We start from the raw sequence: 17,175 nt of genomic DNA on the forward strand, positions 1-17,175 counted from the left end.
TGCGCCCTAAAAAAAAAGAGGCCATTCCGTATGATGAGACAGTTGGGTTTTACCAGCAGCAGCCATGGGTTGTGCCAGTTGCAGCCAGCACTGAGTTCGTAGGACGACTTGGTGCCTCAGTACCACTGACCTGCTGTCCGACTTTTGCTGGAGGGCAATGGGTCATTTCCCATGCACAGGAGCCACAATGCTCTGCTGTGGTAAGTGCATGTGGGGCTGAGTTCCAAGGAGAGGCCATTATTCTGAGGAACACCATTGCAGCAAGACGTGCAGCATTGCTGATGTCATGGCCATGGCTTATTGAAGCTGTTGGCTGTCCTCTGGCCTGTCATTGGGATCACAGGCTGCCTATGTGAACATTTCCTCGCCCAAAATGATGCAGCTGACCACGAGCGAAGTGTCAGCTAGAGTCAGCAGAGTGAGGCATGTTTGCCTCACTGAGCAAACTACGCACTATGTAATTAAAGTTGAATAAAAGCATTTCTTTTGATCAGCAGTTTATCTACTGGGTCTCCTGGGCTATTATCATCACCACTCATGCTGTTGAGTGCAGTGGCATTCTTCAGAATGGTGTCAGCAGTGGATATACGAGCACATCACTGTGCCATTTGGTAACAGCAAAGAGATCATCAATGCCTACAATTGTCATCTGTGGCTGAAGATGTGATTCGACTACTGGACGGGTGCGGTTTTGTCGACACATGATGGGATGGGTGCAGTCTTTTTGTCTCATTATTGTGTGACTGCAGGCTCAGGGCAAGATATGGATTTTGCCACAGCTTGAGTTGTGCGTGCAAGTACAGTAGATGACAGGTGATAACAGACAGTAATTGTAGGAGGCATAAATATGTGTTGGTTTTCACTTCGTTAGTAAGGGCAATATGAGTGTCACAAACTAGAAGTGTGGCTCAGTTTGTAGTGGTTTATGAGCTGTTAAACATGAGTAGTGATAAAGAAGGTGAAGCTAAGTTTGGGTCATTGTTTTGGTTTATAATAATATGAACAGCCATTCAGACGAGCATAGTTAAGTTATGGTAAGGAGTAATATGATAGTGTTATGCTCAAGTAGTGTAATCTGATTTTGGTTTTTGTAGGGCAAGGAATATGACTCAGTATTTGAGCATCTAGGTTAGTGAGAAGCGTCAGGACAGCGGTATGTTGGAGTGGATTTTTTCGTTCACATTTGTGTGTAATTGATAGAAGGTAATGAATAGTGACATATAGGGGGGCGGATAAGTAATGGAAACTGATTAATACTTGTTGCTTGAATAATTAAAAAAATTAATTGGGAGGCACACACATCCTGGGTGAACTTCAACTGATACTAATATCAACAGACCTTAAATTTCAATACATTTAAGGTCAACATTCATCATTTAAGTTATGTGCTTCTTCACATTAATTCCATTGTGCATAGTCCTGATTATAACAATGCCGATGCAGGATTGCTCCTCCACTGCTCGCGCAAATTGCTCGTCTGCTCTGGACCTGCTGATGCAGAATTCTTGGCATGGGTGAAATGATGAACAAACAGGTATGGTCGATGTGAATCTGTGAATAAAACTTTATTTTCCTAATAACTTTTTATATCCATTTTAATGTACTCTTGTAATACACATTTTTAAACAATCCTGGTATGATGGATCTCGTCATACGTCTGCCCGCTACCGCTTATAGAAACAAACAGTTGAAGATAAAGAAAATAATCAGTTGAAGAACGTATCTCTTCTTTTTTGTAACAAAACATTATCTCTGCCACAAAGCAACTTGTTAATTAACCTTTCGCTTTGTGTGTATATAGCTTATATGGGTGAAAGGAAAAGAATGAAGAAAGAAAAAATAATATGATCCATTATATTAATCATGTCATGATTAGTACCACAGGGGAGCAGGGTTTTCTTACCACAAGGGATTACCTTAGATGAGGTATTGAGAATTTTAAGAGACGAAGTAGATAAGGTGTGAGCGGACAGTGCAAAGCAGTCTAAGAGATTAGGACGACTCATTGCTGAGGTGAAGGAAAGGGCTTATTTCAGATCTCCAGAGTAAATACAGATTGTGCGTAGAGAGTATGATGAATGGGGGCTCCAAAATGGTCTGGAGGTGAGAAAAATGTGGATTATGGGAAGGAGGGAAAGGGGAAGCAGAGAGGAGGGAGGAGGAGGAGCATGCATGTGGATAGTTTACCTGTTCTTGCAGGGCAACCGAGTACCGTTAATGTAGTGGAATCTGTCATTCCTCGGAAGAATAAATTAGTTTTCGATGGTGCTGTAATACAAATTCCTGGGGCTTAAAGCAGAGTACAGTGTAATGGCATTATTGAAGTTAGGGAGATGAATGTGGAGTACCAACTCCAATATCAAGTAGAGTTGTGGAAGCTGAGGTAGCAGGAGTGAGTGTGGGCTGTAGCAAAATGATGAAGTGTGCAGATAGCAACATAGGTAATTTAAGTGCAGTAGGATCTGCCCAATTGGATGATAGTGAATGTTGTATTGAGGCTAGTGGGCCTGGGCCAGATGCAAAGGGAAGTGCATGTGCTAGTGATGTTTGCATAGTGCAGAGTAAACTGCAGATGGAGTGGTTGTTTTAGGTATTGCAGTGAGTGCACAAGAAGTGGTTAATAGTTGTGTTACAGATGTTGTGGTGGAAACGGTACAGGCACATATGTTTCCTCAAGAGCAGGGTGAACAGAGGAAAAGGAGGAGAAGGTGAATTCGTAGAGGGTATGATCAAGTCAACAGGGCTGAATCTGTTGAGAGGTTCAGAATACTATGGTGCGAGTGTGGGTACTGTGTCACAGCCTTGCAGGGCATGCAGCTGACATGACAGCATGCTGTTTGCAACACAGCCACAGTCTGACATATGCAACAAGTATGAAGAGGGTGAAGGGTGCAATGCGAGGGTGGAAGTATACGTCCTGCTTTAATATCAAGCCAAAGTTAACTTTCTATAACATTGAAAATAATCAATTTTTGACAATATAATTTAATTGGATGCATAAAAAAATCTACTCAGCAAGTGGCTGCAGGAGAACACGTTTAAAAAAAGGTTTTTTGTATGCAAGCTTTTGCAGCCAGTGGCCCCTGGCAATAGGACTGAAGAAGAAGGAAGAGGAGTGAAGAAAGAGGATTGGAAAGGTTTAGGAAAAGGAGTAGAGTTTGGAAATGTCCCCAGAACCCCGGGTTTAGGAAAATGGGTAGAGTTCGGAAAAGTCACACAGGACTCTTTCCTCCTCTTCCTATGCAGTAAGTCTCCACTGATCCAGGGTTCTGTGTGACGTTTCCAAACACAACCAATTTTACTAAACATCTTCCGTACTTTTCCTGCATCCCTCTTCCCCTTCAACACTCTTGCCAGGAGAAAGAGACACTGGCTCCAGAAACATGCATGCTTTAAAGCTTTTTTTATATGTGTATTCTCCTGCTGCCATTTGGGGAGTAGATTTTTTATGTACCCAATTACATTACAAAGTTAACTGTAGTAGTCGAAAGTGGTTGTCATTCTAGAGATGTCATGAGGTGTGCATGTTGTACAAGAAAACCAGTTAAACCATGTACAAATGCATTAAGGAGTAATTTGCATGATATATAGTGCCACCAAGCACCAGAAAGTTGTTTTGGGTGAGCAGGAGTACCAGAAAACCAAACATTTTGAAGAGAAGTCTGCCTCTAATGAGTGCTGGAGCTGAAGGAATAAGTGGGACTACGTGTCAAAGTGTTGTGAATGGTAATGGGGTGTGTTATTTACTCATGAGAACAGTTTGTGGAGTATGCTTGCCGGGAAAATGTAGAGGAAACTGTTGTTGCAAGGACAAAGTTCCAAAAGTTGTTCAAAATCAAAGGGTTAAAAAACCACCAAATAGGCGGGTGCCAAGTGTAAGACTTTATTGGAGTCAGACTACTTTTTGTTGAAGCTGATACGTTACATAAAATTTATTAAGAAAGAATTTCATTTTTAGTTTGTAAGTGCAGAGTGGAGGGTTAAAAGTTATTTGTGTGTAAGCTTGACATGAGGCCTAGCAGTGAGACACGTTTCGTGGAATTTGATTTAATGAGTAGGGAAAACGGGCCCTTGAGCAATGCTGTGAAATTAAGCAAGATGAGCAAGAGACAAGAAGTAAGTTTGTGGAGTTTTTAAAGATTAATGTAGCAACTGTGTTGCATTTATGAATAGCCAGTCGAGTAGCATGTACTTATTCTATAAGGGTGGAAGTAGTTATGGTGGAGAACCTGGTCTTAGCAAGACATCCAGGTCTTTATCTTCTTTGTGGAGGGTGGACAGTGTAGTGTCACTACCTAGTTTTTAGTGAAATTAATAAGAAATTGTAAGAAAGCTGTCAGTATGTATTACGATAGCAGCTGCGGCATAGTAGCCACAGTGTACGACATTGGGGTGAGAATAACAAGTATACAGAAGGGCTGTGGGACAGGCTAGCCACAAGAAAGGAGAGGCACAAAGCAATCAGTCTCAAACCTATTCATTTTTAATATTCTTGCAAATCAAGATTTCGCCTATAAATAGCTGTCTTCAGTGCATTTGTGTTAAAATTCAACACACTTGTGGCAGTACATGTCATATGTTCTTACAGGTGTCTAGGCAGCATAACATGTGGTGACATGTACTGGTGTGAGTCTGTTGAATTGTAACTCAAATACAAGATTTGCAAGGACAGTGGGGTTGCGACAGATTGCTGGGTGCCTCCTTCCTTATGGTCTACGGTCACTGAGCACAACAGTTCCTTATGGAATCAAAGTTGGTTAAGGCTAGCTGCAACCAGTAGAAAACTGCATCCTTAGCAAGTGGGTCAATGTCACTGTACCAGGGCAAGACTTTTTTATGGGCTACGTGGTTGGTGCCAGGTCTTGGTGTAACGAATGCATGCCAGAGTCATATAAACTGGTTTGAATTCTGAAGTGGTCACTTCAGGGTCCGGCAGCATCATCATGACACGGGGGTATGCCAGACCATTAGACAACTGGGCATTGCCAATAGCAGCAGTGGATTTGAGTCCAGGTTGTGTCAGCTGCCAGCAGCACTGAATTCCTTCTGGTACCTAGTGCTGACATCTGAGCTAGCTTCCTTATGACTCCTGCCAGAGGACAGCAGGTTGCATCCCAGACACAGCAGACTCGATGCCCTGCTGTGGTAAACACATCCGCAGCTGAATCACCGCAGACACTTTTACAGGTGCAGCTGCCCCACAAGGAGAACTATTTGAACAAAAGCATTTCTTTCAGTAAGCAGTGCATCCATTGGATCTCCCAACCCTTTGTTACTAGTACTCACCCTATCAAGTGCAGTCCCACTCTTCAGCACTAATCAGGAGTATGCCATCATTAGAAGAAACAAAACCGGCAGTCTTTGGGTTGGAGTGTGGAATCCTAGATTCCCTTAATTAGGTAGATAGGATGGAGTTATAGTGGGAATAAGTGAAGTGTGGTGGCTGGTAGATCGGGACTTATGGTCAGGTGAGTACGGGGTTACAAATACAAAATCAGACTAGGGTAATGCAGGATTAGATGTAATCAATAAGGAAATGGGGATGAACATAAGCTTCTATGAGCAGGGTTGTGAATGCATTATCATAGCAAAGACAGGCACAAAGCCAACACCCACAACAGTAGTATAACTTTACATGTCTTCTACTCTGCAGATGGTGATGAGATTGAAAGAATGTATGATGAGATGAAAGAAATTATTCAAACATTTAATGGAGAGGAAAACTTAATTGTGATGGGTGACTAGAATTCAGCGGTAGGAAGACTAAGGAATGGATAAGGGGGGGGGGGGGGGGGTGAATAAAAGGGTAAGCTGCCAAGTAGAGTTTTGCACAGAGCACAATTTAATCATGACAAACACTTATTTTAGTTTAAGAATAATGAGAGAGGGTGGTATATGAGGAAGAGATCTGAAGATATTGGAAGGTTTTAGATAGATTTTATAATGGTAAGTGTGAGTGACAGAGAGACTAGCCGATAGTTGTGCTTTTAATACAGGCAAGATGTCAAATACCCTCTAGCTATGGAGAAATGCACAAGTAATTCAATAATGCAGATCCAGCTAACTGTTCTGTAAGCACACAAGTAGCTCTGTTGATGTACTGGTGCAGAATTGTATCCACAGAATAAGTTGAAGTGTCTGAAAGATCACCAAAGATCAACAAGATGTGCACGTGGTGAAGCCTGCTTGAGGCTTGCCGGGCATGCTTCAAAACCTCCTGTGGATCACTTTTTATGTTAGAGATTTGGAACAACACACTGTGTGGACAGCTAGAACTGCAAGCTGTGGTGCCTGGACTTTGCATACCTGGGAGAAGTAGCACTCCTGGAAGAAAGGATATTGCAGAGACATGGCTTAGCCACAGCCTGGGGGATGTTTCCAGAATGAGATTTTCACTCTGCAGCAGTGTGTGTGCTGATATGAAACTTCCTGGCGGATTAAAACTGTGTGCCGGACCGAAACTCGAACTCGGGCCCTTTGCCTTTCGCGGGCTAGTGTTCTACCATCTGAGCTGCCCAAGCACGACTCAACGACCCGTCCTCACAGCTTCAATTCTGCCAGTACCTCATCTCCTACCTTCCAAACTTCACAGAAGCTCTTCTGCGAACCTTGCAGAATTACAACTCCTGGAAGAAAGGATATTGGGGAGACATGGCTTAGCTATAGCCTGGGGGATGTACTGCCTCAGTATTATACTGCCTTCAAGACACAGATAATGGTGATATCACTGACTGGATTAAGAAAAATAACTCACAGTTATACTCTCACTATGTAATTATATATCGTGATCAGATAAATAAATTACTATATTGCCTATTTCTTGTAAGAATGTGACATATTTATATCCAAGTAAAATATTATTTCTCAGTCTGTGTTGATCACATGTGAAATTATTAAGCAGTTAAATCTAACAAAGATTCTGTAGCACAAGTGACATAACTGTTAACAGCATTGACTTATGGCATTAAAATATTTCTTTATTTATGATTTTTCTTCCATTTGCTTTCTATTATTAACTTTTATTTTTAGGGTCTTTTATGTATCAAATATTGCTTACCTTAACATAAAGCTAAATAGTTGCAGGTATCTTGTCATAAATCTGTCAAGTCTTTTTTTTTATCAAAGTTAATTTGAATCTCTGAACACCAGCGTATCTAAATAATATTTAACTGTAAACTTATCACTAATAAAACTTTACTTTTTCTCCATAACAGATCATTTTTCTTACATTTCTTTTTCTTTAAAGTAAGAATGTTTCTTTGTATGTGCTTTTATTTTTCTTTCTTTACTTAAGGTAACTGGGGGTAAAATCAGAAGTGAGGTCTTGTATTGATTTTAAACCATAAACAATCTTTATTCATGAAGTGCAAACTACTACATATGTTAATGGTGTGCAAGAGCCATCATCTGCATATGTTGATGGTGTGCAAGAGCCAGAATTCCCCACAAAGTACTGCCAACAATCTCTCCTATTCAAATATACGTAGATTGCCACAGCTACTTTCTTTGTATATGAAGATATTTCAACAGAACTTCACCACTTCAGGCACTTGCTCCAATTTAACTGAACTCCACTAAGATTATAGGAAATTTTGACCTCTCGACACATTTTTTTGAAGAAAATGATGACACTATCATTTTTCAGTATATGGTTCCAACCATGGACTCACTATTTTGTCCTTTTCCCACAGAGTTTTGTGTCTTGTTCACTATTAAGTTAGTATCCAATTATCTAACCATAATATTTCAAAATTATTAAGGAAGTAGGTTGCTAATCAACAGAAAGTCCGTTGAGTCGACTCACTACTTTCAACCACATAAGCAAGAAAAAATAAACCATTCAATTCATTAGAGGGTTCTGCACAACTATGTCATTATTTCCTTACGACAAAGTACCGGAAGTCTGCTGACTACCAAAATCCTCCTCAAAACAACATCCTCATGATGATGACGACAAATATTAAATATTCATTGTCACTGATCATACAACCTGAGATAAACACTGACGTGAAACCAAACTGAACAAGATATACTACATGTTATGATACTGTCAGTTGCGAACATTTACAAAACCAACAGTATTGTCTGTAGGAACCTTGGCATTAATTTAACAAGAACTAGGCGCTGCTTAAATCCTTCCTGTGATAGCGCCAAATGTCAACCAACATGAACTAACACACCGACTTCTCCAAAAAGCAAATAACTCTCCTGCCCAGTTAACAAGAAGTTATGTGATCTTATTTGTGACCCATTAAAAATGGTACTCTGTCTTTAACCACGATAAATTTATTCAGAACCATTAAACTGAGTTAACAATATTTGTATTCTTCATATGCGCCTTCGTGAAATGTGATAGCTGCCAGCTGTGTTCTCTTTGGCACGCATCACACTGCTTTGTTTGAAATGTAAACATCATCAGTCATCAGACAGCCATATCCTCATACATATTACAGCGATAATAACTTAAAAACACACAAAAAAGTTGCACTCCTCAGTCCACATTGACGCTGATCAGTTGCTCATGCATAATAAGCTTAGGTAATTGAAACTCCTATAATGTGCCACCAATATGAGACACCTCACATAAAACAGAGTTTTTGAAACCAGATTCTAAACTGCAAAACAATTCCAGAGGCAGATGGGGCTCTGACCATAATTTATTTGTTATGAACAGAAAATTAAAACTGAAGAAATTGCAGAAAGTTTGTAGATCTCGGAGATGCGACCTGGATAAATTGAAAGAACCAGAGGTTACCGAGACTTTTGAAGGGACTGTTGGGCAATAGTTGAGTGAAAACAGGAAAGGGATAGAATAAAAGATAAACGGGTAGCTTTGGAAGTGAAATTGTAAGGGCAGCAGAGTATCAAATAGGCAGAAAGACAAAACTCGGTAGATATCCTTGGGCAGCACATGAAATATTGAATGTAATTGTCAAAATGAGAAAACATAAAAATTCAGAAAGCAAAAGGGAATACAGACATCTACAAAATGAGGTTGACAAGAAGTGTAGAAATGTAAATTAGGTATGGCTAGAGGATAACTGTAAAGCAGTAGAAGCATATATGACTACGGCAAAGATATATGATGAATATAGCAAAATTAAAGATACATTTGGAGAAAAGAGAAAGCAACTGTATGAATATCAAAAACTCAGATGGCAAGCAAAGTACTGAACAAATATGGGAACTGGAAGGTGGAAGGAATATATAGAAGGGCTATACAAGGGATAGGAACATGAAGACAGTATTATAGAAACGGAATAGGAAATAAATGAAGGTAAAGTGGGAGATGTGACACTATAAAAAGAACTTGACAGGACAGTGGTAGCCTAAGCTGAAACAGATCCTTCAGAATTATTGAGATCCTTGGGTGTGTTAGCCTTGGAATAACTATTCCATCTGGTGTACAAGATATGAGATAGGACAAATACCCTCAGGCTTCAGTAAATCTGCAATAATCCCAGTTCCAAAAAACAGCAAGTTGTAACAGGAGTGAATACTACCAAACTGTCAGTTAATAAGTTGTGGCTGCAAAATATTGACTGTTGCTATTGACAGAAGAATGGAAAAACTTTTAGAGACTGACATTGGTCAATACCAGTTAGGATTCCGGAGAAACGTAGGAACAAACTTGGCAGTACTGACTCTATGACTTAGTAAATAGGTTAAAAAAGCCAAACCTACATTAATAGCACATGTATTCGAGAAACCTTTGGAAGAAACAAAAAAGTCTGTTAGCTACAGATGGAGGTGCATACATGGCTGATTATCACTGTTTTATAACACATTTAAAATCTGCAGCCACTCATTGCAAAAGTGTGAGTGAAAGAGATAATGAATCTCTGCACTTTATCATCAATGCTGTGAACAAGATGAAAGTGCATTCTTTGAACATGTGTTGTTTCACAATCTCTGTCAAGAAATTGTTGAAGAATTTGAATGTATTCTCCTGTACACTGAGGTCAAGTGTGTATGAGGTTCCAATGGATGTTTTGATACAATAGGCGAGTTTTTACAATCTGATAACGTAAGCATTTGTGGTATAGCCAAACTATGTTGTTTTGGCACTGTCCATCTTAAAGATTTATTTGATAAAATTAAAAAATGGAAAATCCAGGATGGTATATAACAATATTACGAAAAATAAGTTGCTACTCACCGTAAATGCTGAGTTGCAGATAAGTACAATAAAAAGACTGTTACAAAATAAATTTTCGACCAAAATAAAATCTGCTACAGTTGTAAAAATTAGTTATTTCAAAAAGGGATACACAACCCAATTTCAGGACATGTGTCGTATCTTCAGGTGCATATGCAAAATTATGTATGAATAATAATACGTATTCACATGGTTGAAGTAATCAAAGCTGAACATAACAAACAGAAATTCTTAGAAAAAACCCTTATATGTACATTAAAATGTGAATCCACAAAGGATACGTAACTTAGTTTAAAATAGGTCAAAATTTGTTAAAAATAGTGCATCCCTGATATATGGCATGCAGCAGAATATCCTCTTCAATCCTAGGTCTGCCGGAAAGCCTCTTGCAGAGGAGGACCTACATAAAAGGACAAAGGTCCCTGATTAGAGGAGTGGAAACTACTGTTAAATGGCATTAAATGTGTAAAGTGTTAATGGGCCGACAATCCAAATCCCCCATTACAAAATTTATCAGTCCAGGCTTAGGGGTGTGCCACACATGGATCCGCATGAAGAAAGACAAGTATTTTAACCTCAGTTATGCATCCTTTGTGGATTCACGTTTTAATGTATGTATGTTTTTTTTTCCTAAGAATTTTTGAAGGTTCTGTTTAGCTTTGTCTTAACCATGTGAATAGGTATTATTATTCATTTTTAATTTTGCAGATGCACCTTAAGATGGGACACAGGTCCTGAATCTGGGCTGTGTCCTTTTTTTTCTTTAGAAATAAATAATTTTTACAACTGTAGCGGATTTTATCATTGTGGTGTTCATAAATTCTGTTTGATATCTTTCAGTTTGCAAGTACTTTGCTATATATTGACGTTTTATCTACATATAGTAGGAGAACAGTGTAAACTTATAGTTACGAATGGTGAGCTCCATGTGGTTCTCAAGTTGTGCAGTGACTGTAAACGATAAAATTACCAAATAAGCAGCAACCAGTCACAAAATCATGTTTTCTTTATTTACTTTTGCAAATCGATTTCAACTAATTAACAGCCATCATTGGTGCTACAAATACAAAAACAAGAATAAAAATAATTAATAACAGTGACTAAATGAATAAATGTACATAAAGCAACATAAAACCAATTAAATGTATATAGACACATTAAACCATTTAAAATGCACATACAAATTTACCTTTCAACGAATCTTCCTGAATATCATTAACTGTACGCTAGATGGATGCCAACACCGTTTTATGTCTTCGATAATATGATAAATAATTTTAAAAGTTTTTTAAAAATTTTTCTGTGGTGTGCTTCTCACCTATGTTTGTTCCTTTTTTACTAGTTTGTACAATCGCTTTTTGGCGTATAGAACTGTACTATGTGGTTGACAAAATCTTTGTCAATATATCCATTTTTTTGTAAATATTTCAGTATTTTATCATTATATTTTACCTCACTTTGTATGTCATTTCTTCTTCTCATTTTTATTTTAGCTGTATCTTTTTGCATAGAAGGCGGGTTTGCTTTGCAGCGCCCCCTTTGGCTTCTCGTTGTCATAGTCAATTCTCGATGTATCACTTTATGTTTAACCTCTGCCTAAGACAGTGTTACTACTCATATTCGTTGAAAGTTAAATTTGTATGTGTATTTTAAATGGTTTAATGCATCTGTACACATTTAATTGGTTATACGTTGCTTTATGTACATTGAATATAATAGAGGGAAACATTCCACATGGGAAAAATATATCTAAAAACAAAGATGATGTAACTTACCAAACGAATGCGTTGGTATGTTGATAGAGACACTAACAAACCCAAACACAAACATAAAATTCAAGTTTTCGCACCCCACGGTTGCTTCATCAGGAAAGAGGGAAGGAGAGGGAAAGACGAAAGGATGTGGATTTTAAGGGAGAGGGCAAGGAGTCATTCCAATCCCAAGAGCGGAAAGACTTACCTTGGGGGGGAAAAACTGACAGGTATACACTCGCGCGCCCGCCCGCCCACCCACCCACCCACCCACCCACCCACCCACCCACCCACCCACCCACCCACCCACCCACCCACCCACCCACCCACCCACACACCCACACACCCACACACCCACACACACACACCCACACACACACACACACACACACACACACACACACATCCTTCCGCACATATACAGACACAAGCAGACATGTGTAAAGGTAAAGAGTTTGGGCAGAGCTGTCAGTCGAGGTGGAAGTACAGAGGCAAAGATGTTGTTGAATGACAGGTGAGGTATTAGCAGCGGCAACTTGAAATTAGCGGAGGTTGAGGCCTGGTGGGTAATGGGAAGAGAGGATATATTGAAGGGCAAGTTCCCATGTCCAGAGTTCTGATAGGTTGGTGTTAGTGGGAAGTATCCAGATAACCCAGACGGTGTAACACTGTGCCAAGATGTGCTGGCCGTGCACCAAGGCATATTTAGCCACAGGGCGATCCTCATTACCAACAAACATTGTTTGCCTGTGTCCGTTCATGCAAGTGGACAGTTTGTTGCTGGTCATTCCCACATAGAAAGCTTCACCGTGTAGGCAGGTCAGTTGGTAAATCACGTGGGTGCTATCACACGTGGCTCTGCCTTTGATTGTGTACACCTTTCGGGTTACAGGACTGGAGTAGGTGGTGGTAGGAGGTGCATGGGACAGGTTTTACACCGGGGGCGGTTACAAGGATAGGAGCCAGAAGGTAGGGAAGGGGGTTTGGGGATTTCCTAGGGATGAACCAAGAGGTTACGAAGGTTAGGTGGACGGCGGAAAGACACTCTTGGTGGAGTGGGGAGGATTTCATGAAGGATGGATCTCATTTCAGGGCAGGATTTGAAGAAGTCGTATCCCTGCTGGGGAGCCACATTCAGAGTCTGATCCAGTCCCGGAAAGTATCCTGTCACAAGTGGGGCACTTTTGGGGTTCTTCTGTGGGAGGTTCTACCTCAACTCCTTCGGTTCCATCAGATCCACCTGGTCCTGCTCCTAATCCCATGCCACTTTCCTTGATGTTGACCTCCATCTGTCCAATGGCCAGCTTCACACATCCGTCCACCTCAAACCAACCAACAAGCAACAGTACCTCCATTATGACAGCTGCCACCCATTCCATATCAAACAGTCCCTTCCCTACAGCCTAGGTCTTTGTGGCAAACGAATCTGCTCCAGTCCTGAATCCCCGAACTGTTACACCAACAACCTGAAAACAGCTTTTGCATCCCGCAACTACCCTCCTGACCTGGTACAAAAGCAAATAATCAGAGCCCATTCCTCGTCCCCTCAAACCCAGAACCTTCCACAGAAGAACCCCAAAAGTGCCCCACTTGTGACAGGATACTTTCCGGGACTGGATCAGACTCTGAATGTGGCTCCACAACAGGATCCCCAAACCACCTTCCCTACCCTCTGGTTCCTACCCTTGTAACCGCCCCTGGTGTAAAACCCGACTGACATCTCTGCCCAAACTCTTTGCCTTTACATATGTCTGCTTGTGTCTATATATGTGCGGATGGATATATATATCTGTCTGTGTGTGTGTGTGTGTGTGTGTGTGTGTGTGTGTGTGTGTGTGCGCGCTCCTTCCCTCTTTCCTGATGAAGCAACCGTGGGTTGCGAAAGCTTGAATTTTGTATATATCTGTTTGTGTGTGGATGTGTGTGTGTGTGTGTGTGTGTGTGTGTGTGTGTGTGTTTGTGTGTGTGCGCGCGAGTGTATCCCTTTCCCTTTTTTCCCCCTAAGGTAAGTCTTTCCGGTCTCGGGATTGGGATGACTCCTTGCCCTCTCCCTTAAAATCCACATCCTTTCGTCTTTCCCTCTCCTTCCCTCTTTCCTGATGAAGCAACCGTGGGTTGCGAAAGCTTGAATTTTGTGTTTGTGTTTGTAAGTGTGTCTATCAACATACCAACACTTTCGTTTGGTAAGTTACATCATCTTTGTTTTTAGATATGCTTTATGTACATTTATCCATTTGGTCACTGTTATTAATTATTTTTATTTTTGTTCTTGTATTTGTAGCACCGATGATGGCTGTTAATCAGTTGAAATCGATTTGCATAAGTAAAGAAAGAAAACATGATTTTGCGACTGGTTGCTGCTTATTTGGTAACTTATAGTTACCTCTGCATTTTCTGTAAATATTGTCGTTACATACACTGTTTGTATTCTGTAGCATCAGTGGCCCTCTGTTGACTGTTTGCCTTCATATGTGTCAAGCCAGCACAGCTCCATATGGATTTCGTACACAATCTGTTTGATACTTTTACTTTAAATACCATTTAATATTGTAATTATAATTAATTGTGTAGTTGTTGATAACCCAGCATAATGCTAACCCTTGCAGGTGAAATACTATCCTACAACTAGTTACTAATGTAGCTATATTAAATGAAATTGCAGTTACATATCTTATTATACAACAGACACAATACTTAATTGATCTGACAGTGTTCATTCACTAACCAGTGGCACTACTGCCAATTATTCACACCGTCTCCATCATTGGCATCTTAAACATCTCCTCACTCCTTAACCAATTTTTAACATTGCTCAGACCTGTGTTTCTATTTTGAATAACTATTTTGAACTTGTTTAGTTCATTCCTAGATATGTTTGTAACAATACTCATTAAGTTAAATGTGTCAATATTCCTAAATAACAGTTATATTTTGCCCTGAGATTGTTCATCTCTCCTAGCTTCCTCTTGCAGAGAGCATATTGATAACCACATACTAAGAGGATCCTAAACCACCACAGTTACATAGTGTTGGTCTGTTTCCCATTATGTAGAAGGTCTGGGACTGTGGAGTGTGTCCTAGTATAAAATGACCCACACCTCTGTTGGAAATGGTGCGATTTGTTTGAAGTATTTTCTCTGATGTTTGGGAGGAGACTGTGTACTCAGCATCCTGTATCTGCACTATCCCAGTCCATCTGCCATTTGTCAAGATGCCAGTTAAAAATATGTAATGTATTGTTTATTCTTGAACTTGTATTTTCTTGTACTTTATCGGAGTTTTTATGTTGCAGCAAAATATTTTGTTATGGGGTCAGCAAATCATATTTCCACAATGATCTAGAGTGTGTATGCTGGTATAATACCGAACTCTCCCATCGTCCTTAAAAGAACCACCCTTCAGTCTGTATGTTTTTGGGTTTTTTGGGTGGCTGTGTTTTATACTAGCAGTTGCATTGTGTGTTTTATAGCCCCCAGGGGTAAGTTGCGGTTGGCAGTGCCAGCCCTTGCTATGTAACTGCTTTTTGGCATGTGGCTTCTACATGTGCTGAAGGATCTTCTCTGTTGTTTAAGAAAACTCTTAAATACAGTGCTATGTGTTATTGAGATTTTATCTGGTTATTGAACACAGTGGTGACATCATCGTCGTCTTCAGTCTGAAGACCAGTTTAATGCAGCTCTGCACATTATTCTATCTTGTGCAAGCCTCTTCATCTCTCAGATATCTACTGCAACTTACATTCATTGGTAACTACTTGCACTATATTTCAAAAGGTTCTGTTCTCTTCTTGTCTGAACTGTTTATTGTCCAGTTTTCATTTCCGTACAAGGCTTAACTCCAGACAAATACTTTCAAAAAAGACATCCTAACACTTAAATTTATTTCAATATTAACTAGTTTCTCTTCTTCAGAAATGCTTTTCTTGCCATTGCCAGTCTGCATTTTATATCCTTTCTATTTGGTCCATAGACAGTTATTTTGTTGTCCAAATAGGAAATCTCATCTGCTACTTTTAGTGCCTTATTTTCTAATCTAATTCCTTCAGCATTAGTTTGATTACATACCATAACCCATTTTCTGTTTTTGTAAATGTTCATTTATATCCTTCTCTCAAGACACTGTCCATTCCATTCTACTGCTCTCTCTGACAGAATTACAGTGTCATCAGCAAACCTCCTAAGTTTCTATTTCTTCTCTTTGAACTTTTAATTTCTTCTCCAAATTTTTCTGCGGTTTCCTTTACTGCTTGTTCAGTGTGCAGATTGAATAATTTTTGAGATAGGCTACAACCCTGCCTCACTTCTTAACCACTGTTTCCCTTTCATGCTCTTTGACTCTTACAAGTGCTAACTAGTTTGCACACAAATTGTAAATAATCTTTAGCTCCATGTATTTTGCCCCTGCTGTCCTCAAAATTTCCAAGCGTGCATTCCAGTCAACATTGCCAAAAGCTCTTTTAAATCTACAAATGCTGTAGACATGGCTTTGCCTTTTCTTAACCTACCTTCTAAGAGAAGTTGCAGGGTTGGTATTGCCTTGAGTGTTCCCACATTTCTCGGGAACCCAAACTGATCTTCCCCTAAGTCAGCTTCTACCAGTTTTGCTTTGTAAATAATTTGTGTCAGTAGTTTGCAAAAATGACTTTCTGAACTAATAGTTCAGTAATATTCACACCTGTCTGCAGTTCTTGTCCTTGGGATCGTAATTGTTATATTGTTTTTGAAGTCTGAGAATATTTTCCCTGTCTCATAAATGTAGGTATGTTTGCGGCTTTTGTTAGTTTGTCACCCCTGCCCCACTTCTGCATCTTTGAGAGCACATAGTTTCCTTTTTCTGAAAATTCTGTCTGGAGTCCCCAGATAACATCACCATTATAGCAACATAAGCCACAACTTCGTCTGTTTCATCAGTCACTTCCTACAATTCCAGCAGTGTCTCAGATGCCAGGTCTGCTAATATTGGTCCACAGATTGAGTACTGTGGGTAGGATGTGCTAATCTTTATCTCCTTGTGCTGTCCAGCTGAGAGTAGTCAGTGAAACCAAGATAAAGGCATTTTGAGACCTGCAGACATCAGAAGTGATGGCATGTCTCTATAAATAGTAAAATTAGGAATATGAGATGCGCAGCCTGAGAGTTCAGTTAATGAAGATGGAGTCCAGTGTCAGGATATCAGCATCTGCTTATCAGGCAAAAGAGAGCTACTAGTAACAGATTCCTATTATTATTGTAATAAACGTAATTATTATTATTTCATTCACTTCAA

The 17,175-nt window shown here is 39.8% G+C and overlaps 1 protein-coding gene across 1 annotated transcript in view; it reads left to right on the forward strand.

The window, feature by feature from the left end:
• The window catches only part of LOC124545228 (vacuolar protein sorting-associated protein 33A), a 109,305-nt gene that overhangs the window by 38,183 nt on the left and 53,947 nt on the right, over positions 1-17,175 (forward strand). The gene's annotated exons all lie outside the window — the stretch shown is intronic.

The sequence above is a fragment of the Schistocerca americana genome, chromosome 8, assembly GCF_021461395.2.
Source record: "Schistocerca americana isolate TAMUIC-IGC-003095 chromosome 8, iqSchAmer2.1, whole genome shotgun sequence".
Lineage (NCBI taxonomy): Eukaryota > Metazoa > Arthropoda > Insecta > Orthoptera > Acrididae > Schistocerca > Schistocerca americana.